Source organism: Apium graveolens, chromosome 10, assembly GCF_009905375.1.
Source record: "Apium graveolens cultivar Ventura chromosome 10, ASM990537v1, whole genome shotgun sequence".
In the NCBI taxonomy this organism is placed as follows: Eukaryota; Viridiplantae; Streptophyta; class Magnoliopsida; order Apiales; family Apiaceae; genus Apium; species Apium graveolens.
In genome coordinates, this window is record NC_133656.1 from 43711477 (window position 1) to 43739068 (window position 27592).

The window sequence follows — 27592 nt, forward strand, 5'->3', positions numbered from 1 at the left end:
TCTAATTGTCAATGAAGGCCAGACCTCTAACGATGAGTCAAAATTCCAGACTCCAGTTGCTTCAACAAGTGAGTAAAAAAACAATGATTCACAGGAACAAGTCATTCTGGAATTGGAAGAAGATGAGTTCTACACCCTGGATGACCTTGATGAGCTTGATCAATCAATGGCCTATCTGGAAAGAAAGTTCTCTAACGAACATAAATGAGAAGCTTGAAAATGAGAAACAAGAAGCTGAATTGTTGTTGGTAGAGTTTGAAGCTGTGAGACAAGAGAATGAATATCTAAAGAACAAGCTCAAGTGTGCAAATGAAGTGAAGTTGAAGTCCTTCAAGAATGCATCTGAGTTAGTTGGGCAATATCATGAGAAAAACAAACCATGTGCAAATATTGCTATTGGTCTTGATTATGATGCCTTGAACAGCAAAAAGAAAAATATAGGCGACAAAGAAAAGGTAACTGAAAATGAAAATGTTCCAGCAATGCTGAAAAAGGTTGTTTCACCTATGTTCAAGGCATGTGAAGTTAAATTCAACGAAGAAGAGTTGATTATCAAGCAAGAAATTGTTGATGAAGATTATGAGAAGAAAAATGCAGAAGCAACTCCATCTTTTAAAGCTGAAGATAAGCTCATGAACAACTAAGACTCCAAGACACCTGTCAAATAAACCAAAACTGAAGATACAAGAAAGAAGAAGAAAAATAGAAATTGGAAAATTGGGATAAACCAAAACTAAAGATACTCAATCTTTCAATTTTTCTTATGTTCCAGATGCTCCAAGAAATAAATGTGAGAAATGTGGCTCTGTGAACCATCTAACTCCCCTTTGTAAAAAGGTTGTTAGCAAACCAGTTGAAGGAGCATGTAAATATAATGAAGCAGATGCAAATGATCCCTACTCATTCTGTGACAAGTTTGATTGCATCCCTTACAACTTGAAAGTAATGAAAAGTTGCCACAAACTGAGAGAAGATCTTAAAAAACAAAAGTTGGGTCTATAGCAGATAGGGAAAATGCACAATAGTCATTGAATTCTATTTTATCTGAAATAACTCATTCTACTTCTACTAAATCAGTTAACAAGAAGAAAGTGCCCAACACTGCTTGGGTTGCTAAACACACTTAAAACTCGTTGTGCGCAGAGAAAAATGAGCAAGGTCATATAGATCATAGACAGTGGGTGTTCCAGACATATGACATGTGATAAGGCCCTGCTATCACAGTTTGAGGAGAAGGCTGGCCCTTTGTTGACCTTTGGAGACAACAGCAAAGGATTCACTATGGGATATGGCAAGATTGTTTCTGGAAATATTGTCATTGATGATGTAGTACTGGTAGCTGGTCTTGAAGTGAATCTTCTTAGTGTTAGCCAATTTACAGACAAAGGCTTTAAAGTTTTATTCAACAAAGAAGAACGCACTTTTATCATCAAGAAAACTGGTGAAGTTGCTCTTAAAGGAGCAAGAAAAGGAAGCTTGTTTGTTGCAGACTTGGATTCAACAAATAAGGATGGTATTTGTTGCATTTACACCAAGGCATCAGAAGAACAAAGCAAGCTATGGCATAAAAAGTTGTCTCACTTAAATTTCAAGGCAATCAACACCTTGGTCAAAAAGGAGTTAGTAAGAGACATGCTTAATCTGGAGTTTGCTCAAGTTGAAGTTTGTGAAGCTTGTCAGAAAGGAAAAATGAAAAGATCAAGTCACAGGTCAAAAATTGTTAATTCTATAAGTGCACCATTGCAGCTTATTCACATGGACTTGTTTGGCCCAGTAAATGTCTTATCTATTTCAAGGAACAAATATGCACTTGTGATGGTGGATAATTTCTCAAGATACACTTGGGTAGAATTCATGCACTCTAAAGATGAGACTCCACACATCATAATTGAGCACATCAAGAAGATAGAAAAACAGGCTGAAGATAATAATTGTGTAAAGAGATTGAAAAGTGATAATCGAACATAATTCAGGAATTCAACATTGAGTGAATTCTGCAAAAGTAAGGGCATTATTCAAGAATTCTCAGATGCTAGAACACCCCAACAATATGGAGTAGTTGAAAGAAAGAACAGTTAATTAGTTGAGGCTGCTAGAACAATGCTGCAAAATTCCAAGTTGCCAACAAATTTCTGGGAAGAGGTTGTTAACACTGCATGTTATACTCAAAACAGATATCTCATTAACAAGGCTCATGGAAAATCACCTTACTCAATCATGTCTAAGAGAAAGCCTACTGTAAATAATCTTCATGTGTTTGGAAGCAAGTGTTACATTTTAAAAGATAACTCTGAATATGTAGGAAAATTTGACTCAAAAGTTTTTGAAGCAATTTTTCTGGGATATTCATTGGAGAGAACTGTCAACAAAGTCTATGTGATTGATCAAAAGAAGATTATGGAAAGCACAAATGTGACTTTTGATGATGACAAGTGTCCAGGATTAGAATGCCTAAATGATAATGAAGTTGAAGCCCTTGAATTTGAAAACCTCAATATTGATAGTGATTCTGATGGTAAAGATGAAGTCAATGCACAATAGATATTGAATGAAGAGACTACTGAACAGGAAATTCATGGGAATGGAAGCTCATCTCAAACACCTGAATTTGATAGCACAAACTCAGGGGGAGAAAGAGAAGAAGGATCTACAATTCATACCAATGATGAAGAAAATTATGAAGGCACAAGTCAACAAACTCACACAAGGAAGTGGAATAGAAGTCACACTAGAGAAGCAATTATTGGTGATCCTACTGCTGGTGTGAGAACTAAAAGTGCAACTGCTAATGAGTGCCTACATGCATGCTTTCTATCTCAAGTAGAGCCCAACAAAACTGAGGAATCTCTAATGGATCCTGATTGGATATCTGCAATGCAAGAGGAGTTTAATCAGTTTGAAAGGAACAAAGTTTGGGAGTTAGTTCCTGCGCCAAAGAATAGAAGTATAATTGGAATAAAATGGGTGTTCAGGAACAAGATGGATGAAAATGGTGTAGTTACCAGGAATAAAGCAAGGTTGGTTGCAAAAGGCTACTCACAGGAGGAAAGAATTGATTATGATGAAACTTTTGCTCCAGTTGCAAGAGTTGAAGCAATAAGAATCTTTCTAGCATTTGCTGCACATTCAAATTTCAAAGTGTATCAAATGGATGTTAAGAGTGCCTTCCTAAATGATGAATTAGAAGAAGAGGTGTATGTGTAACAGCCACCTTGCTTTGAAGATCCAGAATTTCCAGATTTTGTGTACAAGTTACTCAAGGCTCTATATGGACTAAAGCAGGCACCTAGAGCTTGGTATGATACATTGTCAGAATTCCTACTTAAACATGGTTTGACTTGATGTACCATAGACAAGACTCTCTTTTACAAAAATAATGGTGATGATATGATCCTAGTTCAGATCTATGTGGATGACATTACACTACGCCATAGATTGCATGCTGCAACCCTCCATCCTAGGGTTGCAAAGAAAAGTGTAATAGTAGCCTTCTAAACAAATGTCTATCGCAACCCCTCTTTTTTGATGTTGTGGTATAGTCATAATGTGTTACCATAGCATACTAAAAAGATGAGTTTATATATTTTATAATTTAACTAAATAATTATTTTCATAAAAATGAATTAATAATCAAGATATTATTTTTTTAATTTTATTGAACTTGATAATATGTTATTAAATTCAATAATAATGAATTATAATAAAATTTTATAAATTAAAAATTATTTTACAAAAAAATGAATATATAATGGGAAAACATATTATAATTTCTAAAAATTAATGATTTATTGACGGAGTGATTAATGATAGCAAAATTAATTTATTTTTGATAATTTAAATTAGAAAGGATAGAATTTATGAAAATTATATATTAGATAATTTTAATATCAATATTTATATATGTAAAAATAAATGAAAAAGGTGGACATTGAAAATTTGGTGAAGAGGGAGAATTGCCGCTTTGTTTTTGGAGCGGGACTTTAACAAAATTCAGAAAAGAAACACACACATCGGCTTCACTCTTTTCCTTCCAAAAATACGACACATCGCTCTCTCCGAAACATACAATCGATGGTTCTTTAAAATTTAGGGGTTTTCGGGACTGGGTTCTTCAAGAAAATTATATGGCTTCAAGCTTTAGTGGTTCAATATTTGTGAGCGTTATTAATTAGGGGTTGATTGGGGGTTTCGAATCAATTGAGTTTTACAAATCGAGTTGAATTAGGGCAGTTTTAATCTTACCAGGCTTTATTGCACTATTATTTATAGATTCTTTATTTGGGTTTCTAGTATTTGATTATATTTCAGTTACTCTCTCTCTAATTTGGTTTGTTGTTTGATCGTGTAATTCAGGTATGCTTTTGAGACTTCCAGCTTCAGCCTTCCAAAAATAATATGTGTAGTTTGTCTCGCCTCCAAACTACAAAGCCACACCGATAGCTCTGTTTCTCTTAGTTTTATTACAGTAATCACTTTCTTCTCTCTTAATTCTATTTGTCTTTTAAGTTAATTAACAGCTGGCTTTATTTTAAGTTGTGTTCTATTTTTGTAATGTTCATTAAATTTTTGTTTGTGCATTATATTACACTTCCATTTGATGCTAATCTAATTTTAGGTTTGTAGTTGTGTTGTTATAATGTATATCTTTGTTTATATTGCTGGAAAATAATGTTTTGTGTGAGAGTATGTCTCTTTGTTTTCAACTTTTCCTTGTTGTTTTACTCTTTTAAGCATATTGAGGTAAGATTATTCATCTCCAAATGCGATATTGCCTCTAAACTGGATCAGTGTTTTCTCCAAATATTTTTTCGAGTTAGTCATAATGATTGCGTCGGAGGGATTTGGTCGTTTAGTTTAATTTTCAGAGTTATTTTTTAATCTTCATATCACTCCGTCTTTCAGAGTTAAAGTCTGACTCCGTCTTTGATATATGACTATATATTGCATCTTCCATCTTACATTATATTAAATTGTATGAGAATCTTATTTTTAACTCTACTCAAGTTGCATGTTGATTAAAAATGTGCAGTTATATGTTGTTTCATTGTCTTATTAAAGTTACAATTTCTTTCTGTAAAGTTTACACTACAGTAATAAGCCCTTGTACTTTTGACAGTTTAGTAAGCTCCATGGATGAAGATCAACATCTAAGTTGTAGCAATGGCAAAGTTTCTAGAGAAGATGCTTTATTGGAACGGGCCAAGGCTAGTTCACTATGAATTCATAGATTATGTAACTTCATTGCTTTTCAGATTGCGTCTTACTATTTATGTAGTTTCAATTACAGGAGAAAAATAATTCTCTTCTTCAGATTGTATATTGCTTTTATTCTACGCATTTTCCTGAAAGAGGAGAGGGAATAACTTTTAAACCGCTCGAACATCTACAAATGGTCGAATATCAAAGACCTTCTGTTTTTGCTCTCAAACAAACTGAGAAGCATTTAAATCATACAAAATGGGATAAGTTAAGTGCTTTAGAGGTACGATTAATCTCTAGAGACTAGTTGGTTATATATCTAATAAGTACACTTATTCTGATCATTTACATGCCTGTCTTACAAGGTAATAAGAGGTTAGCTGCTGCTGAGGAAGATGCTGCACTCTCAATATGGACAACTGCTGCAATTTGTCGACCACATTCTCTTGAAAATATAATCCACTTTGCTCAAAATGTGATGTTGATGTTGTTAAAATGCTGGTGCATACATTCTAACTGCTACACATTATATTACAGGGACAGAAGCACTTTTTGCTGACCTTTCTCACTTTCCGATTTCTGCAATACAACTGGCTTTTACAATAGTTGTGTTTCCCTGGCTTTTATTAGCTTACTCTGGACAAGCAGCCTATCTCATTAAAAATAAGGAGCATGTCAGGGACGCCTTCTATCGTTCTATTCCAGGTTCAATCTTGCGTTCATCTTCTATTTTAATATTCTTATCCAAAATCATGTAAAATATTCGAACAATTACACTAGTGTATGATCCTTTGCGTTTGGTTGTTTCCTTAGACTCAAGGTTGTACATACATCAAAGAAGTTTCTCGGACAGATATACATTCCAGATATTAATTGGACCCTGATGGTCCTTTGCATTGCTGTTATAGTTGGATTCCAAAATCAAAGTCAGACTGGTAATGCCTATGGTGAGCATATTACTGTCATATTTTTTCAGCAAACAGAGTTTGCATGTTTTTTACCTGAGAAGTGTAGATTACTAAGAAATCAATGTTAATACGTAATTTCATATCCATTTGCATATATGCCAAAGGATAAGTGCAATATCTAATGCGATGAGTGGTCAGTTGAAGATTATGGTAGGAATATTAAAAATCCCTCAAGTAGTCGGTGTGAAGCTTTCCTAAGCATTGAATTTAAGCCTTATATATTATATTGATTTTGTTATAAAAAAATAATGGGAAAGAGGAGTTAAGATGGGAGGAAAACTCTTGGATTTTGTATAAAATGAAAATAGAATACTTGACAAACTTGAGAGTGTCGAGCTGTAATCCATGTAGTTGTTTCGAGGCTAGATACTCTTGACTTTGATCAAGCAAAAGTGTTTTCCATTTCCCAAACTTTTTGGGTTTTTGGGGTTCAAATCAAAATAGGGTCTATAATAGTATATTTATAGGCAAAATTTTTAGCTGAAATTTTCCCATAAATATTATTATTATTATCCCATTTATTATTCTCATTAATAATTAAAACACCTTTTAATTATTAATCCTTTTTCTAAACACTTTAGAAATAATTCTATCTCTTGATTTAATTTCCAAAAATTAAATCCTTAATTAATAATATTAAGAACTTTTCTTAATTAATTTATAATCAATTAAATCTCATTTAATCAATTATTAAATTTGCCAATTAATTATTTATTTCACAAATAAATAATTATTAGCCATTATTAATTAATTCCTCCACCATTAAATCATTCTCTTTTTATGGTGTGACCCTGTAGGTTCAATATTAAGCCGGTAGTAGAAATAAATAATAATAAAACTATTTTATCATTATTTATATAAATTCTCTAATTTATTAAATATGATTAATTAATTAATCACATTTATTCTACATCGTGAGGGATACTTTTCAGCATATCGCGACTATCCGGATAACATGAATTCACTGCTTAGAATACCAAGAACCTATTCAGTGAATAGTTACCGTACAATAAACTCCTTCTACCCTACAATGTCCCGATTAAATACAAGGCATGGATCTCGTGTCAAGCCTATCTAATTCAATCATTTGCTTACCATTTACTATGCATAGTTCTATGCAAATTAGAAACTCCTTTCTAATTTCATTTACTCTGGCCAGAGATTCATGAACTAGCATAAATGGATCAGCCTTGAACATTCGCTTCATTCACTGGAAGCGGTAGATCCTTTATTGATCATACACTATCTTCGTGTACAAATTCCTATACCCAGTAGAGCCCTAATAATTGTCCCTGGAGACTAAGAACTAAACCAAAGCATAGCTCAGTGTACACAAGATGACTATGATGACCTCAAGTCTAAGGATACTTGTACAACTATCACTATGTGAACAACTGCTGACACGTGAGTGAACTCCATCAGTTGTTCAGCTGTGCGAGTCATGTTTAGTGAACTTATTCTATAATAAGCACCTACATACTAGCTATAGTGTCACCACACAAATGTCTATGAGAACAGACATCCTTCATAATGAAGCAAGCATAGTATGTACCGATCTCTGCGGATTATTAATTACCAGTTAGTAATCCTACGGCCAAGAACTATTTAAGTTTAGAGTTATCATCTTTTAGGTCTCACTATTATGATCTCATCATAATCCATAAAAGCTTTACTCTAAATTATGGTATATCTTATTTAAACACTTAAATAGATAAAGCCCGTAATAAAAACAAAACAAGTCTTTTAATAATATCAATGAAATCAAAACAGATTACATAAAAGGTATTCCTAAATCCTCATACATGATTGGACTTAGGACATATTCCTTTCAGTTTTTGGCTTGTAAGTTCGGAAGCATGCATGTATAGGTTCAACTCATGATTTCCGAAAGTTCTTGATTATTTGGATTAATTTTTGTTAATAAACTCTAATTTCAGTTGAGTTAAGATATTAAATATGATTTGTGCTCCTTTTTATATGATTTTGATTCGTATATATGGAGGATTTAAGTTGTTATTTTTGAAATTGTGATGACTTGTAATTAGTATATTATTTTGACTCTTGTTTTGCTATATTGCACTTTAGGTAAGGATGATCTCCACTAAGCCAATATTGTGTGTGGGAGTTTTAGTTCTGCAGGTTACCTTGGTTGAGGTTTAGTTTGGGTTTTGGTTGATGTTTGGTTTGGTTTGTCAAGTGGGAAATCATGGTGGAAAGGGTACATTAAATTCTGCATATTTTCAGTTTGGTAACATGAGGTTTAGGGTGAGATTTGACCTTGTCATTGTAATGCACTTTGAGGTCCAAGTCACCAGAAGCTAGTACTAGGGGTATACTTCAGATTTTAGATGTTTGATAGAGGTTTTTAGGTTGTTTGGTTAGGTGCACGAGTGAAAACACTAAATCAGTCCAGCAGGGGATAATTATATTGCAACCTAGAAATGAGGAGTTTTGACCATGTCATGGGTAGGCCCTCACTAGGCCCTGGTTGACCCTAGTTAGAGGGAGTGTCAGAGGTGTTTTTCCAGCCATAGTTCATAGGAATTCAGTTAGAATCATGCGTCACAAGTTAGTGCAAGATAGGACACTTTTCTGTCTAGAAAACAGGGGAACCATGGACTTTAAGCTTCGGCCTAGGGAAGCCCAAGCTAGGCCTTTGAGTCACACCAAGTTTGGGAGTTACCTTATGCTCAGAAGAGTCTAGTGTAGAAGTTTTTAAGGTAAACTTGAGGTGTCAGGGTATCAATTGTACTCAAAAACCAATTGATGTCATCCTGAAATCACTATAATGAACACATTCACTTAACATTTAGTTTTAGAGCACTTATGAGTGAGGCCTAGATTGACCATCATAGTTATAAGATAGTTTAAGGTCAGTAGATTTTAGGGCCTAGGTCAGGGTCAATAGGAACTTGATGGTTTTGAAAAGGCACTTCGAGTTATGAGGTCAATATTAGGAGTTTTGACTAGTTTAGCATAACTAAGTGACTTTAATAAGTGGAGTGAGATCATCCAAGCTTAGTGATGCAATATAGTGTGTTGATGTATTATTATGTACTTAAATGTGTTATGTGAGCATATGTGGCTATGTGAACTATTATGCTTATAAGGTAATTGTAAGCATGTATGTGTATATAGGCCTAAGTGCCAATGTGCTTAATTTCGATTTATAATTAGGTTGAGTTGTTGAGAATTTATTATAATGAGGTTATTATTATTTTTTGTAGGCTCTCAAGACGAGGGTAAACTTGCCATTAAAGTCGAGTAAATCTCCCAGTTGCTCCCACCTGCTAGTCAAGTCAAGCCTTTCTCAAGGCAAGTATTTCAACCTACCTTTTTTTGTTTACACTGCAAGTGTGTGTTAACCCAGCTTTATATATGATGCGAGTATTATAATTCACCTTGATATACATGTATACATGGTCTAAGTGGTTTCCAAACTATCTTTCGTATTATATGCAAGTGCTATGAACCCTCAAGTATCTATTGCAAGTAGTTTAACTTTACTTGGAGATTGCTATGCAAGTAATTCAAAAGTCATACCATGCTAGTATACCAAAGTAATTGTGACGTTGAACCCTGTATAAGTTATATTTAGTAACCTTATCTTGACACCTAAAAGTCAGTTATTCCTCAAAGTTGTTATATATGCTTGATAACTTTATTCTTATCCTTAAACCATGAGACCCTGTTATACTTTGAACAGATGCTCACCTTCTTTATATTTTAAATACCTATGTCTTATCTGGAACCACTACATTGAACCTAGTTTGACTTAGTTCCTTTATACTATTTAATAACCCTGTTAAACCTCATTACCAAATCCCTTGTGAATAGAAACTTTGCAATTCTATTTGATAAGGTATCAATCTAGTTGATCACGGCCTTAAAATTTATTGAACCAATTCCATGTGCTTCTAAGTTGATCTAGAACCCTTGATAAAGATTTTCACTATTTAAGAAATTCACCGTCACTTAACATCAGTTTTTTTTTAAAATGAAAAGTTAAAAGTGGATTTTCAGTCCCAAAGGGGGACGAATGTTTTCTTTAAATAGTGGACATGGACTGAGACGCAAGTCCTTTCCGCTTTTAAATTATAGGCTTAAAGGTTGCCTAGGGATCCCATTAATGTTCTAGAACCCAGTGAGGTTCGGGATTACTTCGCGGCTGATCACCGGCTGTAGTCCGTAGCATCATAAAATGGTTTTGATAAAGAAATGTTTTTTAATTGTTTTGTTATAAAAAAAAGATGCCATCACCCTGAAAGTTTATCTCTTGTTACTATATTGTTGAATCTTTCATTTCCATTATTATTATTCTTGTTTATGTATATTATAGCACTTGTTGAGCATTTGGCTCACTACTTGCTTTTACCCTGATATTTCAGCTAGAAGATATGGTTAGATTCAAGCAGATAGCACGTAAGACTTGTGATGCTGATTCGTATGTTCGAGCTCAGGTAGAATAGTGATCGTTTTGTGTGAGGACTCAATATTGAAATCAGGTTGTAATAGTTAATAGTATTGGGCTATTCCAAACCCTAAACTGCAAGATCTTGGATTCAGTGTATTCATTTTCTTTGTTTAACTATTGTGATTATTCATATAGTGCCTTTTGTTAAAATTGGGGTGTGACAGGTTTGGTATCAGAGCTACGGTTTAGAGTCCCTGAACAGCCCAAATAGGCTATAGGATATATACATAGGTTATAGAATATTATGCGAGAGTGTGAGTATAGGTTAGGCGAATCCATTGATAATAATTCTCTTATATATATATATATGCACTATTTGGAAGCAAATGGCGCATTCATCATCATCCTCTAAACCGTCTGACACAATTGCTTTCTCCGTGTATGCTGAGTTGAGGCATGAATTCGACAGGCTTCAAGGCAAGTTCGATCAACTGTTAGAGCGATTGAAGAATGTGTATCCGGACAGCCGAAATTATGGAGGAAAGCCTAAGGAGAAGATGACTGTGAGACTTGAGACCTTGGTTCAGTACGTTGACACTAGGCTGGAGAGATGCCACCGTACCGAGACCGTACCAACCAGTAGACTATCCAGATGATTGCGGACGAGCTCCAGTGTATTGTGAAGACGCTTCGTGAGGAGAAGACTACCGGACCCTGTTCTAATGGAGTGGAGCCTTAGTTCTTTCCATTATCCACTTTTCATGTTTTTGTGTTGTTGGACTTTGTAGAATTCCCTGTTGTTTTCCTTTAAATTAAGCATGTTATCCCTAGATTCAGACTCTATTTTGATCTTGATGTACCTTGACCTTAATTTCGATAATTATGCACTATCGTTCTATTTGCTTTCAATTGTTCTTATGCCTTATATGCATTACCCGTATTGTTTAATTTGAAACCCGATCGTATATGTGAATATAATGACTTGTGACACCCAAACCTTGAATTATTTATATTGTTTATACCTATTTTGATATAACTTTTATTTCAGGATCATGCCACCTAAAAAGAAGAACCCGACAACAACTTCTACCATAGATCCTAATATTCTTCGATTGCTGGAAACCTTACAACAACAAACAAATGTTAGAGCTCAACAACAAAGAACTCTTCAACAACAATTTAAAAACCAAGATAACCATGAACCACACCAACCACCTGATCCACCAGTACCACCTCGACAAGTTGTCACTTTTAAAGCTTTTCAGAATGCGAATCCACATGTATTTCATGATACCACTGATCCAGTAATAGCTAACACATGGATTAAGGAAATGGAAAGACCTTTTGAATTGGTTCAGCTAGGAGAAGATCAGAAGATGCCATATGCTACTTACTTTTACAAAGGTGAAGTCATCTATTGGTGGGATTTAGTGAAAGCTATGGAGGCAAATCAATCGGTTTCTTGGGAAAGGGTTAAGAAGTTATTTCTAGAAAAGTATTACCCTAAGTACATGCAGAATCAGATGGAGCTTAAATTTCTTGAATTGAAGCAAGGAAGTATGTCTGTATTGGAGTAAGAGAAGAAGTTTATAGAGCTGTCAAGGTTTGTGATGAAGTATGCCAACACTGAGGAGGAGAAGGTAAAGAGATTCCAACAAGGATTAGAGCCTTGGATCAGAGATAGAGTGGCTATGTTGAGCTTGATACTTATGCTGGAGTGGTACAGAAAGCTGCTCTGATTGAAAGTAATGGGATATAATCAAGGAAAGAAAAGGATAACAAGAAGAGAAATGTTATATTTTATGGAGAGAAGTTGGAAGCTGGAAGCTCACAAGAAAGGAGTGTGAAAAGGATTGGATTCCACAAAGGGTGGAAATTTTCAGAAGAAGGGAAATTTGAATAAGAGACAATATCCTAAGGGGAACAACCAGTCAAGCCAAGGATAAGTTGGAGAAAATAGATTTCAGAGACCAGAGTGCAAGCATTGTGGAAAAAGACACCCAGGAGTGTGTAATAAGCTGAACATGACATGCTATAAATGTAACCAGAAGGGACACTTGGATAATGAGTGTAAGGTACCGAAGCCGGGAGTTACATTCTATAAGTGTGGAAAGACTGTATATATAGCTAGGGAATGCAAGTCAACTGGACCAGTCAAGGCCTTGATGAATGTGGCAAGTACTAGTGCCCACATGCCAGCTGAGGTATTGGCATTACCTCCACCATCTACAGAAAATCCACAAGCAACAACAAGGACATTTGATTTAAAGATGAATGACGCTGTTCAAAATTCTGAGGTGATAGCATGTAAACTTTTAATGAATAATATTGAAGCTAAGGTATTGATTGATTCTGGAGCTACTAGATCTTTTATATCAGAAACTTTTATTGATAACCTTAAATGTGATAAAATGACCTTGAACGAGGTAATAGATGTGGTAATTACGAACCAAGAGAAGATTCATGTGAGTCAATTCTGTCCTAAGTATGAGATTGATATTTAGGGACATAAATTTTGAGCAGACTTGATACTTTTCAAGTTAGGGGAGTTTGATATAATCTTAGGCATGGATTGGTTAGGAGATAATAATGCTCAGATAAATTGTAAATCTAAGAAAATGTATTTAAAGATGCAGAATGGAGAGAAAGTGGTATTTAAGGGTTAGAGGCAAGAGCGACTGTTTCTTACAATCGTCCAGGCTAAGAAATTGCTTAGGAAAGGTTGCGAATCATTCCTAGTCTATGTAGTAGATTCAGAAAGAGAGAGCCTCGGCATGGAAGATATTCCCGTAGTCAACGAATTTCCAGATGTGTTTCCAGATGAACTACCAGGTTTACCGCCCGATCGACAAATTGAGTTTGAGATCAACCTTGCTCCAGGCGCGGAACCAGTTTCGAAGGCACCTTATAGAATGGAACCAGCAGAAATGAAAGAGTTGGAGAGCCAGCTACAAGAATTGTTGGACAAAGGAGTGATACGACCAAGTACGTCTCCATGGGGAGCACCTGTTCTATTTATAAAGAAGAAGGATGGAAGCATGAGGTTATGTATAGACTATCGGGAGTTGAATAAGATGACGATTAAGAACCATTACCCACTATAAAGGATAAATGATCTATTTGATCAGCTGAAAGGAGCTAAGTGTTTTTCCAAGATTGATTTAAGATCAGGATATCATCAATTGAAGATCAAAATAGATGACATCTCGAAGACAACATACATGACAAGATACAGACATTATGAATTCTTAGTAATGCCTTTTGGGTTAACTAATGCCCCTGCAGCATTTATGGATCTGATGAACCGGGTATTTAAAAAGTATTTGGGCAAGTTTGTAGTGGTATTCATTAATGATATTCTTATATATTCAAAGTCAGAAGAAGAACATATGCAACATCTATGGATAGCATTGGAGATACTCCGATAAGAGAAGTTGTATGCCAAGTTTTCTAAATGTGAGTTCTGGTTAAAGGAAGTTCAATTTTTGGGACATGTTATTGAAAGTGAAGGAATCAAAGTGGATCCAACAAAGATTGAGGCAATTATGAGTTGGGAGAGACCAAAGACACCTACGGAAGTGCGAAGTTTTCTAGGATTGGCGGGATACGATAGAAGATTTGTTAAAGATTTCTCGAAAATTGCCACGCCATTGACTAAGTTGACTAGGAAGAATCAGAAATTTGAATGGAATGCAGAATGTGAAGATATTTTTCAAGAATTAAAACTGTTAGATATATTTGATAATGTCAAGGCTAATGTGATTTATGTTTAGTTTTCAGATCTTACTTAAACAGGATAAATCAGTACTTACTGGAAGTCAGGACTTAAGGATATCAGTACTTATATTATTAGGAGATAATCATCAGAAGATGGATATCAGAACTTAAAACTGAAGGACGTTCAGATAAGGACAGCAGCTGATTATAGGAAAGAAGATCGACACAAACATAAGAAGAGATATGCATGAAGAAGGAATTCTATGAAGAATAGAATACTTGGAAGAAAAAATATCTGATTGATATTTTAGGAAGCAGAATTATATTCCATATCAATTAGCGATTATCTTGTAACTGTGTAGTATATAAACACAGACATAGGGTTTACACTATAAGTGTTATCATATTCGAGAAGATTATTCATTGTAACCATAGCAGCTCTCGTGATATTTGTTCATCACTGAGAGGTAACAGTTCCATACTGTAATAGAGTTTATTGTTTCAATAAAGTTTGTTTTCTGTTACTTCAGTTATTAAAGTTCGATTTGATTGTACTATACACTGTATTCACCCCCTCTACAGTGTGTGTGTGACCTAACAAGTGGTATCAGAGCCTATCTGTTAACGCACAAACAGTTTAAGATCCAAACAAAATCATGTCTGAAATAGAAACTCCAACTAAGCCCACCAAAACTGAAGAACCTCCTAAGACACAAATTTAAAGCCGATATGAGACTATTAGAGTTCCCATATTGAGACCATCTGAATATGCCATATGAAAGGTGAGGATGACCATGTTTCTGGAAGCTACAGATCCAAAATATCTTGATAGAATCAAGGAAGGGCCTCACAAACCAACCAAGCTCGTTGTTGCAGTTGCAGGTGAAGCAGCAAAGTCTGTACCAAAGGAGAAGAGTGATTACACTGCTGAAGATATCACATCAATTGCTAAGGATGCTAAGGTACGACACTTACTGCATAGTGCTATTGATAATGTAATGTCAAACAGGGTAATAAACTGCAAGACTGCAAAGAAGATATGGGATGCTTTGGAAACAAGATGTCAAGGAACGGATACGATCAAGAAAAACAGGAAGACAATACTCACTCAAGAGTATGAACACTTTGACTCAAAGGCTAATGAGTCATTGATTGATTTATATGATAGATTTGTCAAACTCTTGAATGATTTGTCACTGTTAATAAGGAGTATGATCTTGAAGATTCAAACCTTAAATTCCTGTTAGCTCTTCCTGAATGCTGGGATTTGAAGGCAACAACAATAAGAGACAAATATAATCTTGATGAAAAAACCCTTGATGAAATTTATGGAATGCTCAAGACTCATGAACTTGAGATGGAACAAAGAAGAAAGAGGAAAGGAGGAAAGTCAAGGATAGTTGCTCTTAAGGCTGAAGAAAAATCCCCCAAGGCAGCTACCTCAAGGAAAGACAAGGGTAAAGCTCTCTTCACAAAGTCTGATACTGAGTCATCAAGTTTTGAAAGTGATGATGACTCAGAATCTGAAAGCTTGCTTGAGCGGATGCTGATGAAGAGATGATGAAGCTGTGTGCTCTTATGGTGAAAGGGATCACAAATATTGCATACAGGAAGTTCAGGAAGGGAAAGAAGTTTTCCAGGAAAGGCACAAGTTCTAATAAGAAGAATTTCAGAAAATCTGAAGGAAGAGGAGGAAAGTCTGGCAGAGGAGATTATACAAATGTCAAATGCTACAATTATGGTGAGAAAGGCCAGATATCTCCTGATTGCAAGAAAGTGAAGAGTGACAAAGTCAAGGCTCTTGTCACAAAGAAGAAAAGTTGGACAGACACCTCAGATTCTGAAAGTGAGGAGAATTATGCCTTGATGGCAAATGCTGATAAGGCAAGTGCTGAAAGCAGTTCTGAAGCTGCTGAATTAAAGGTACCTCAAACTACTTATGCCTTTCATACTGATGATATTAATGAGTTGAGAAGATATCTTAAAACCATGTTCATTATTTATAGAGATCAAACTTTAACATGTGAAAGATTAACTTCTGAAAATCTTGCTTGCAAAAAGAGGAATGATTATTTAGAAAAAGAGTTAGTCATGTTCCATCAAACTCAGAAAGATAGAGATGATGCTTTCTATGTTAGGGATGAAGTGTTAAAAATGAATGAATCTCTAAAAACTGAGTTAGAAAAGGAAAGAGAGGTTATCAAGACTTGGACTAACTCTGGCAGAACAACTCAGAATTTGTTAAGTAGTGAAAACTGGAAAGAGGGCTTAGGTTATGGAGAGGACAAGAATGATAAAGGAACTATAGATATTAAGCATGTTGTTGTTAAAAAGCCAAAGTTAAAACCTGTTAAGTTTGTAGCTGTAAAGTCTGATAATGAGAAATCAGAAGTTAAAAAGGAAGTAACTTCTGACAAACTAAAACAGGAAAAGACAACTGAAGCAAACATAGGCTTAATGACAAAGAAGCAGCTTAAGCATAAGTTGAAAGATGTTAAGAATGCAAACAAGGTAAAATCACCTAGGAAAAATAGGAATGGAAAGGAAGGTGTGAATAAAAGCAATGATTATAAGCCTGTTCCTAATGCTCCTAGGAAAACATGTCATAACTGTGGAAGTTCTAACCATCTGGCTTCTTTTTGCAGGAAGAATAAGAACATAAACTCCTTACCTTCAAAGTCAGGAGTTAAGAGTCGGTTTGTTAGATATAAGCCACAAAATCCTTGTTTTCATTGTGGTAGTTTATGGCATTCTATTTATACTTGTAAGGAATATCATAGTTTGTACTATGATTATTATCAAATAAAACCTTCTTTAAAGAAAGTTACCATTGTTCCTTCTAGTGTAAGTTATGATCCAAAGTCTGATAGTGTAAATTCTGATAAGAAAAATGTTAACATAAACTCTGATGCTAAATCCGCTGTAAATGTTAACAAACTTAATAAGGCTAAAGGATCCAAGAAAGTCTGGGTCCTTAAAACTAATCATTAGCGGTCTTAGTGATTGCAGGGCAACAAGAAAAACATCCTAGTTCTGGACAGTGGATGTTCAGGAATATGACGGGAAATAAAGCCCTGCTATCAGACTTTGTGGAGAAAGCTGGCCCAAGTGTTTTTTATGGAGATGACAATATTGGAAAAACATTGGGATATGGCAATATCAATCTCGGGAATGTCATCATTAAAGAAGTAGCTCTGGTCTCAGGACTTAAACACAATCTGCTGAGTATAAGTCAAATCTGTGACAGAGGTTATCATGTTGATTACTTTGAAGAACATTGTGAAGTTGTAAGTAAATCTAAAGGCAAAGTTGTTCTGAAAGGATTTAGGCGTGGTAACATTTATGAAGCTAAGCTTTCAACAAGTACTGATGGTTCTGCAATCTGTCTGATGAGTAGAGCATCAATTGAAGAAAGCTGGAATTGGCACAAGAAACTCTTTCATTTAAATTTCAACAATATAAATGAACTAGTCAAGAAAGATCTTGTGAGAGGACTGCCAAAGTCAGTATTTACTCCTGATGGCCTTTGTGATTCTTGTCAGAAGGCTAAACAAAGAAAATCCTCATTCAAGGTCATGTCTATTGCAAAGAAGAAATATGCGTTGGTCATAGTAGATGAGTTCACCAGATACACGTGGGTGTATTTCTTGCACACAAAAAGTGAAACTGCATCTATCCTGATTGATCATGTTAGGCAACTGGATAAATTGGTCAAAGACTCAGTTCAAGAATTTGATAATGGAAGAGTTCTGCAAAAACCATGGAATCAAGCAGGAATTTTCTGCTCCTGGAACTCCACAGCAAAATGGAGTTGTTGAAAGGAAGAATAGAACTCTCATTGAAGCTGCACGTACAATGCTTGATGAAGCAAAACTTCCAACCTATTTCTGGGCTGAAGCTGTGCAGACTGCTTATTTTACTCAGAATGCAACACTCATTAACAAGCAAGGAAAGACACCATATGAGATGGTGAAGAAAAAGAAGCCAAATCTGAAGTATTTTCATGTATTTGGATGCAAGTGTTTTGTTCTTAAGACTCATCCTGAACAACTATCCAAATTTGATCTAAAAGCTGATGAAGGGATCTTTGTTGGATATCCACTTTCCACAAAAGCCTTCAGAGTCTATAACTTGAGAACAAGAGTGGTCATGGAATCTATCAATGTCTCTTTTGATGACAAGAAGATTACTGGACTTGAAGATTTTATTGATCATGATCGGCTGAGATTTGAAAATGAAGACTCAAATTCTGATACTGATAATCCTGACAATCTAATTCCTGATACTGCAAACTCTGATGGATTGAAATCTGATGTTATTGAAACTGTGGTGACTACGCCAAAGAAAGAAGCACTTATTCAGGGGGAGCATACTCAAGATCTAACCACATCTCAAGAAGCATCAGAACATACATCTGGCTCTTCAAGTTTTGATTCGTCAAGTTCTGATAAGCCAAGTTCTGATAGGTCTGAAAATCTAAATTCTGAAAAATCCAACTCAGCGAGCATAGTTTCAGGGGAAGCATCAGAAAATGAAAATGAAGACAGCATGGATCATGGGGGAGCATCCAGTTCTAGAGAAAACCTTCCATCTGCAAGGAAGTGGACTAAATCACATACACCTGATTTGATAATTGGAAATCCTGATGCAGGTGTCAGAACTAGAACAGGTACTTCAAATGAATGTCTTTACAATTCTTTTCTTTCTCAGTCTGAGCCAAAGAAAGTGGAAGAAGCTCTTCAAGATGTTGATTGGGTGCAAGCAATGCAGGAAGAGTTAAATGAATTTGAAAGAAATAAAGTCTGGACCCTAGTACCAAGACCAAAGAACAGATCTGTTGTTGGTACAAAATGGGTATACAGAAACAAAACTGATAGTGATGGCTTAATTACAAGGAATAAAGCAAGGCTGGTTGCAAAAGGATATTCTCAACAGGAGGGAATTGATTATGATGAAACATTTTCACCAGTTGCTAGATTGGAAGCCATAAGGATATTTTTGGCTTATGTTGCTCACAAAAAGTTTACTGTCTTTCAAATGGATGTAAAAGGTGTTTTTCTAAATGGAGAAATTGAGGAAGAAGTATATGTTGAACAACCTCCAGGCTTTGTAGATTCCAAATATCCAGATTATGTCTACAGGCTTGGTAAAGCACTTTATGGACTTAAGCAAGCTCCAAGAGCATGGTATGAGACTTTAGCTCAGTTTCTTCTGTAAAGTGGATTTAACAGAGGAACTCTAGACAAAACATTGTTCTACCTCAACCATGGAAAGGACTTACTTCTGGTCCAGATTTAAGTTGATGATATCATCTTTGGTTCTACAAATGACAGACTTTGCAAGAAGTTTGCCAAACTGATGCAGTCAAGGTATCAGATGAGTATGATGGGGGAACTTAGCTATTTTATGGGCCTTCAAGTCAAGCAGAATGAAGAAGGCACTTTTATTTGTCAAACTAAGTACACCAGAAACTTGCTGAAGAAATTTAGAATGCAAGATTGTTCAAGTGCATCCACTCCCATGGCCACTGCAACAAAACTGGACAAGGATACTGGTAAATTAGTAGATATTACTGATTACAGAGGTATGATTGGCTCTCTACTCTATCTAACTGCTAGTAGACCTGATATCATGTATGCTACCTGTCTTTGTGCAAGATTTCAAGCAGATCCAAGAGAACCTCACTTAACAGCTGTGAAAAGAATATTCAAGTATCTTAAAGGAACAGCTGATCTGGGATTGTGGTATCCCAGAGAATCAGATTTTAAACTAATAGGTTACTTAGATGCAGATTTTGCAGGTTGCAAAATTGACAAGAAAAGCACAAGTGGAAGCTGCCAATTTCTTGGAGGCAGATTGGTTTCTTGGTTTAGCAAGAAACAAAAGTCAATTTCCACATCAACTGCAGAAGCAGAGTACATTGCTGTAGGAAGTTGTTGTGCACAGATTCTTTGGATGAAGAATCAGTTACTGGATTATGGGTTAACATATTTCAAAATCCCTATTTACTATGATAATCAAAGTGCTATTTCTATTACAGGTAATCCAGTTCAACACTCAATGACAAAGCACATCAGCATCAGGTACCACTTCATAAGGGAACATGTGGATGAAGGTACAGTGGAATTGCAATTTGTTCCAACAGATCAACAACTAGCAGATATCTTCACAAAACCACTGTGTGAAGCTACTTTTACAAGATTAGTAAATGAACTTGGCATGGTTTCAGGTTCTTTCTCTAAATCTGCTTAGTTTTGTTCTGATGCATCAGACTTTATGATCAGTATTTACAGAAATTACTCTCTTTGTGTATTATGTGCTTAATTGAAAATTGCTTAAGTACTGAATATTGTCTGATGTGACTTTCTAAACTCTGATAGTGATATGTCTGTTTGTGTAAATATTCTATCCTATGAGGATATCTGTGCTAGATGCTGACCTAGTAGTTTTCAATACACTAGAAATCCCATGTTAGAAGTAATTATTTATGTGGAAATCCTTTGACACAAGCAAATTCTGATATTGAGCTTACTTAAGTTTACTTTGTCTATCTTATTACTAAGTTAAAAACTAGAATAATGCTTCTCATCTATTAAGTTCTGATGCTAGTAAATCTGTTGAATGTACTAAGTGCTGATAAACCTCACTTATCAAAAGAAAGAGAAAAATAATCAAGGATTAAAATCAGGTACTCCTTTGAGATCTAGAGTAAAAATGTGGAAGGGACGACCCAAGTGCATTGCTGGTATTAAGTAAATATGCATCAAAAAAGTAAAATATTTTCTTGGTGACTTTTCACACTATATGATTACTGGAGAAATACTCTGATAATATCATAACTTCTGATAAACAGTCGTGACTCACTTACACTGAGAAGCCACTGTACAATGGAATTTAAAAAGATGCACAAAATTAGCACAAAACAGTTGAGGTGGACTCAAGTATAAACTCATTCAATAGTAGGCTTCAGAATAATGACAGGTTTTTAGTAAAGTTTTAGTTATGCCTTATTTCTAAGATGTACTGAAGTAAATCAGACTTTACTCTTTGTCTGATATTTAGCTTAATGCACACACTAAACACTCCATATAAATGATGAAAATTACTGTGGTGATCTATGTTATTTTAGATGAACAGTTTCTGTGTCACATTACACAAATTCTGAGGACAAGTTCTGTTGAATGTCCTGATGACTAAGTTCTAAAGAATCTACATCAGAATTTGTGTGAAGAATTATAAAAATAGGCATTCATTTTTCGAGTTAAGAAATCATGTTCTAATAACTGTTAAGTTCCGATATAAGTCTAAGTTCTGATATTAAACTCTGATACTTTACTTGACTTATTTGTGGATAAAACCTAAAAATAGTCTCATTTTAAATCAGAATATGTTTGGGTAGAATATTAACAGTCAATCTAATTAGGGTTAGTAAGAAATGTTCATGCACAGTAATTTTTACTTGTTACTTGTGCGCATTAAACCCTGACTTACACTTCCAATGACTGTTTTTCATCTTCCCAGTCTAGGGAGATGAGGTAGAATTAATTCTACCTGTCAGCATTAAATTTCCTTGTGTCTCCTGGCATTCTCTTGCCTATATAAATGACCACTTCACATCAGCCTGTACATCAATTCTTTCCTCAAACACTTACTCTCTTTTCCCTCATATACACAACATCATGGTTAACTACAATATGTCACTACACCATATATTGGCTATTGCAAGCCCCAAGTACATTTCTGTTGCATAAAGTGTTGCTGTAGGTCAAATAGTTGCTTATCTGTTGCAATGTTTTATAATATGTTGCATAAGATAGGAAAGTGTTGCAGTGATTTAATGCTTTTTAAATAATATTATAAACAAATAAGCTATTGCAACACGGTTTAAAATATGTTACAATAGCAGTTACACTTTTGGTCAAATTGACCGAAATATTTAGGCGGGTTAGATTGGCGGGCAAAATTAGTACCAAAATTTATTCTATCTCTCTCACTCACAGCTATTCTATCTCTCTCACCCTCTCACAGCTATTCTATCTCTCTCGCTCTCTCACAGCACAGGTACTCATCTCTCTCTCTCTCTCGATACTCATCTCTCTCTATACTCATCTCTCTCTCTCTCTCGATACTCATCTCTCTCTATACTCATCTCTCTCTCTCTCTCGATACTCATCTTTGTGTTAAAATTGATGATACCTAAAATCGATTTGAGGTATAATACATTTAATTGATTAGAGGTAAAATCGATTATAGATTAAATTGATTCATATAGAAGTTGCATTAGAAGTTGTTGATTATATGTATATATATGTATATATAGCCCACATTTATTTTTTGACATGCATTTTGGCAGGTTATTTGAAGGTTATTTTTATAAATAGCTAAAGCTGTTATTTAATTTGAAGGTTAGATTTTTCTTGCTGTTACTCATTTTTAAATTTTTTTCTTACTGAAATTTGTGTGAAGGCTTTGAAATTTGTGTGTGTGCTCTGTTATTTGAGAGTTTTTATGATCTAGTATAATTTTTGGGTTTCTTGTTAGTTTAAATTTATGAGCTCTGCTTTTTGTTTTAAATTTGTGTTTATGCCCTGTTTTATGATGCTAGTTGAATTTGTTCTAAATTTGTGTTTATGCCCTGCTAGTATAACTCTTTGAATATTTGTTGTCATATTTTGTGTTAACGACCTGTCAAGCATAATAAAGTACTGTTTGTTTGTTTAATTTATTTTTTGTTGAATAATCATGTAGAGAATGGATGTTGAAGGAGAAAAATGGGTAACACTTCCAAGATATAGTGATAAATATAGGATGGGGGTCAAAGCTTTTATTACAAATGCATTTTCTGAATATGCATCAGGAAATGAGTTGAAATGTCCTTGTAGAAAGTGTAGTAATCGTTATTGGTATGGTGAAAGCGTTATAAAGGAACATCTCATCTGCAATGGTGTTTGTCCACAGTCCACTGAATGGATTTATGAAGTGTCAAACCATAAGAATAATGATGTCGATGATAACATGGACAGTGATATAGGTATGGGTTTAGCAGATGAGTTAGAGGCAATGATACGTAACACATATGAGAATTGTAATAATGATAGTGAACATGGAGTTAGAAAGGGACTTGATGACGATGCAAAAAAATTTTACCATAAGGGAGAGTTCATTATCAAATTTATTATCAAATTTTTTTCCCTGTTCTTCTTTTTCAGGATGGCAGAAAAAGATTTTATTATCAAATTCTACCATAAGGGAGAGTTCATGAAAACAAAATATGTAGGTGGGACATGTACTGAGATTCCAGAATTTGTTGATGCTGATAAGTTCTCGTACACGGTTGTGATGGAGTATGTGAAGGATGATTTGAAATACACGGAAATATGCGGAGTTTATGTCAAAAACATGTTGAATGGTTGGAAACTAATTGCCAATGACAGTGAACTAAGTGAGTTTATAAAGACAGTTGAAGGAGTTAATTTGGAATTTTATGTTGATAACATAATTGACAAATCTATTGATCCAACAACACAAATGCAACCACATGTGATTGTGCGACCAAGAACACAGTTTTTTGAAGGTAATGCTTAATATGGTTAAGATGATTAAATTTCACATGCTGATTTAAATTATTATTTTCACCACTACTTGCATCAACAGGTTTACAAGCAAAAAAGAAGTTTGTGACACTACAAGGGCTACAAAAAAAGAGGGAAAGTAATCGATTGGCTGGAAAATCGGTTGAATATGATACTGCATTTCCGAAGGTTAGGAAGTATTTAAATTGTATATTACATATTTGTCCTATAATGTATGTCTATAGTTTAATGTAATATATATCTACTCTATATTTCAGAATATTCCAGAATACGAAAGAAAAAGGTTGATGCGAAAGAAAGAGAACGCTGAGATGATAGAGAAGCTCAGCATAAATAAACTGTCAGCTGATCTTGGTAAGAAAAAGGACAAACCAAAAGAGAAAGTACAGGAGGATGATGATTCAATGCTAGAGTTTGATCGGGAGTACATTCCTGGACACGATAGTTTATCTGAGGATGAAAAGGATACTGCAGAGGTTATGTCAAAGCAGGTTAGGCAAAGAAAAAAAATTAAGCTAGTTTCTGCAGGTAAAAAAATGAACAATACTGCCCCCCGAAGAACACGTTCAGCAACAACTCCTTCGCAAGTAAAAATATAATTTGTTAATTCTTCTATTTTATAATTTATCTACTATATTAGTCTGTCATTATAATCTATACTAATTATGCTTGGATGACAGATTCCAAATTTGCCCCCATCCCCAACTGAAAATGCACCCCATCTGCCAACCGAACAACTACCACCTCCTCCTCCATTGACAGATGGTTTACCTCCTAACTTGCCCCTGAGAGCAGGGCCAGTGCCTCCCAAAAATCGTAATGACGGAATTGGTTCAATGGAGGCTTTTTTGCTAATGCGAAAACGTAAAAAGGACTTGGAATTTGTGAATGATCATGTGGATGAGGGTCCTGGTCAAACTCAAGACGAGACACATGAAATTCCATCAGGTCCTTATAATTGTTTTTTAAGTTGATTAAATAGTAGTTTCAATATTGACAATACTCTTGGAACATTAATTAGTTTATTTGTTCTATTTTAGGTCCATCAAAAGTAATAAAGCGTAGAGGACCGGCATTAATGAAGGATGTGTACACAAGGGACCCTAGCAAAAAGAAGGTTATTAAGTTGAATTCAGAATTTCAGGCCGTGGCAGACGATCCCAAGGTCTTATCTGAATACAAAAACTTCTTAGGGACCTTGGCCAGGGAGTCTGTGCCACTTGATTACATCAGTTGGCATAAATATCCTGAAAGTGAGAAGGAGAGGCTATGGCAATTTGTTAACGTAAAATACAAAATTTTCTATTGTCTATCTCACCGGATACAAAATTTTCTACAATATGGCTAATTATTTTAATTGATTTACTAGAAAAAATATATCATTCCCGAGGAAGGAAGAACCTTTACACTGCGGACTATTAATGATTTGTGGAGGTTGCACAAAAGTCGGGTTAAGAAAGATCATTATCTACAATATGATAATGATGAGGATAGGCTAAAAAATAAGCCTAGTTTTGTTTCAACTGAAGTATTCAAGGTGCTGCTCAAATACTGGGGGGATGAGGAAATTCAGGTATATAAATTGATATCGCTCAACTAGATAATATTCAACCTTTTTTTATGTAGTCTGTTTTTTAATACTTTGTTCACTTCACTTAATTGTCAGAGACGATCTAAGACTGCTTCAGAAAATCGTGCCTTGATTGTAGAAACACACACAGCTGGTCGTACAAGTTTTGCGCAAATTGGAGAGAAAATAGTAAGTCATGTTTAAAGCACGGTGTTACTTTTATTAAGAAAATGTATGTAGTTTCGGAGTCTTGAATATATTCTGGTTGAACTTGGTCTAATAAATAAATAAAAATCATAAGTAGTAGTATAACTTTTAATGTGCTTATGAAATCCCAAATTCTATATTTCCTTAGTTTCATTCTATAGTTTTTAATGTTATGACTTCAATTCCATTCTGCTGGCAGAAAGCTGAGAACAAAATCGAACCTAAAGAACCAGCTCCCTCGGATCTTGTTTACGTTGAAACTCGTAAACGAAAGCCAGGACGTAAATACAAGGTAAAAGATCACTTTGACAAAATTGATAAATTTGCACTTGTAAAAAAAATATTATCGCTCGGCTCTAGTTAAACTTAATTGTATTTTCTGATCCCTCAATATTTGGCAGACTACAATTCCTACCGATGACAAGGATGAAAATGGACATGCTCAACATGATATTGAAGATGGTTCTCATGGGGCAAACAACAGTGCTCACACAGAAAAGAAATCAAAAAAGCCAGCCCATGGACCGAATTGGCTTATTGGAAGATCAGGCCGAACGAGGAAAACTGTTAAGCTAGATGTGCCAGCATTTAGTCAGAGTTCTAGTGCTAGTATTGATGTTGCTGATTTGAAAAAGTCAATAAAGGAGGAACTTCTTACTGAAATGCAGGAGATCATTGACAAAAAGGTTCGGGAGAAACTGTCAAAGGTAATAGGCAGATTGGGGGATATAGTTCCTGATTTTAATGATATTGCTGTTCAAGAGCTATATTCTGATGTTGATGAAGGCCAGAGTGAGGGGGGTGAAGACATAAATGCTCAGTGATTTCCTGTTACTAGCTAGCTGTTTAATAACTTTTGGTTGGATACTTTAATGTACTTGTTAACTAGCTAGCTGATTAAGTAGACTATATATCCTTGAACTTGAACTATGTTTGGTTATGGATGTTCTGACTTGTGGTGTTTATCGACTTTGTTTCGACTTTAAACTAGATGTTTGGTTTGTTATTTTGATGGTTAGTTGGTTATTTTGAGTTGCAGTTGGATATATTATTTTCAAGAGAATATATGCATGTTTGAATTTCTGGTAACAGCTGGTATTCCAATATATGTCTAAATGTTGCACAGAAATATTGCCCAAAAACAAAAAAATTATTACAATAGGATTTCAAATGTAGCATACAACTGTTGCCTTGCAAGCTAAAAAGTATTACAATAGGGTTTCAAATGTTGCATACAATTGTTGCTTTAAAATATAAAACGTATTACAACAGGGTTATAAATGTTGCAGACAAATGTTACAATAGGATATTGTAACACTAAAAAAAAGTTACTAAAAATGCTAAAAATGTTACAATAGTGTTCTAGCATGGGGTTATTGTAATACTTGACAAATGTTGCAATACACACACAACATGTTGCAATAGGGGTCTATTGCAACGGCAGCAAATGCAACACCGAATTTTGGATAAAATGTTACAATAGATGATATTGCAACACATTCGACCCCTAATACAACGTTTTTTTGGGCTTGCAATAGCCAATATATGGTGTAGTGTGTTTTTAAACTATGAGACCTTCAACATGGAGTTAAGTTATGCAGCATGGCAGCAGGAATGGCACGTCACTGCCATTCCTGATGAGATATGGGACTCAGTTCCCCAGGAGGTACTCACCCACCTCCTGTTCTTTTACATGGACTACCATCGCCATCTGGAGCGATTGGAGGAGGAAAGGCTGGTAGCTCTCCGCCAGCAAGAGCGAATCATCAGACTCGCTATTCTGTTTGTCGAGAGTAGGAAGAAGAAATAACTTATTTTCTTCTTCCTATTTTTCTTCATCATCAGCCTTGCCCTGCTTCTTGAGCTAGGACAAAGGCTGTTGATGTTAGGTTTAGCAGCTTAGGGCAATCTTGTAAACTTCTGA

The 27592-nt window shown here is 35.1% G+C and overlaps 2 long non-coding RNA genes across 2 annotated transcripts; both read left to right on the forward strand.

The window, feature by feature from the left end:
* Window positions 1-3984: 3984 nt before the first annotated feature.
* Window positions 3985-5701, forward strand: LOC141693439 (uncharacterized). Its single transcript, XR_012563123.1, has 4 exons — window positions 3985-4465; window positions 5117-5204; window positions 5288-5482; window positions 5565-5701. It is a non-coding gene; the product is annotated as an uncharacterized LOC141693439 (long non-coding RNA).
* Window positions 5702-5742: 41 nt separating this feature from the next.
* Window positions 5743-9504, forward strand: LOC141689356 (uncharacterized). The gene is made up of 3 exons (XR_012562350.1): window positions 5743-5904; window positions 6013-6146; window positions 9395-9504. It is a non-coding gene; the product is annotated as an uncharacterized LOC141689356 (long non-coding RNA).
* The last annotated feature ends 18088 nt before the right edge of the window (window positions 9505-27592 follow it).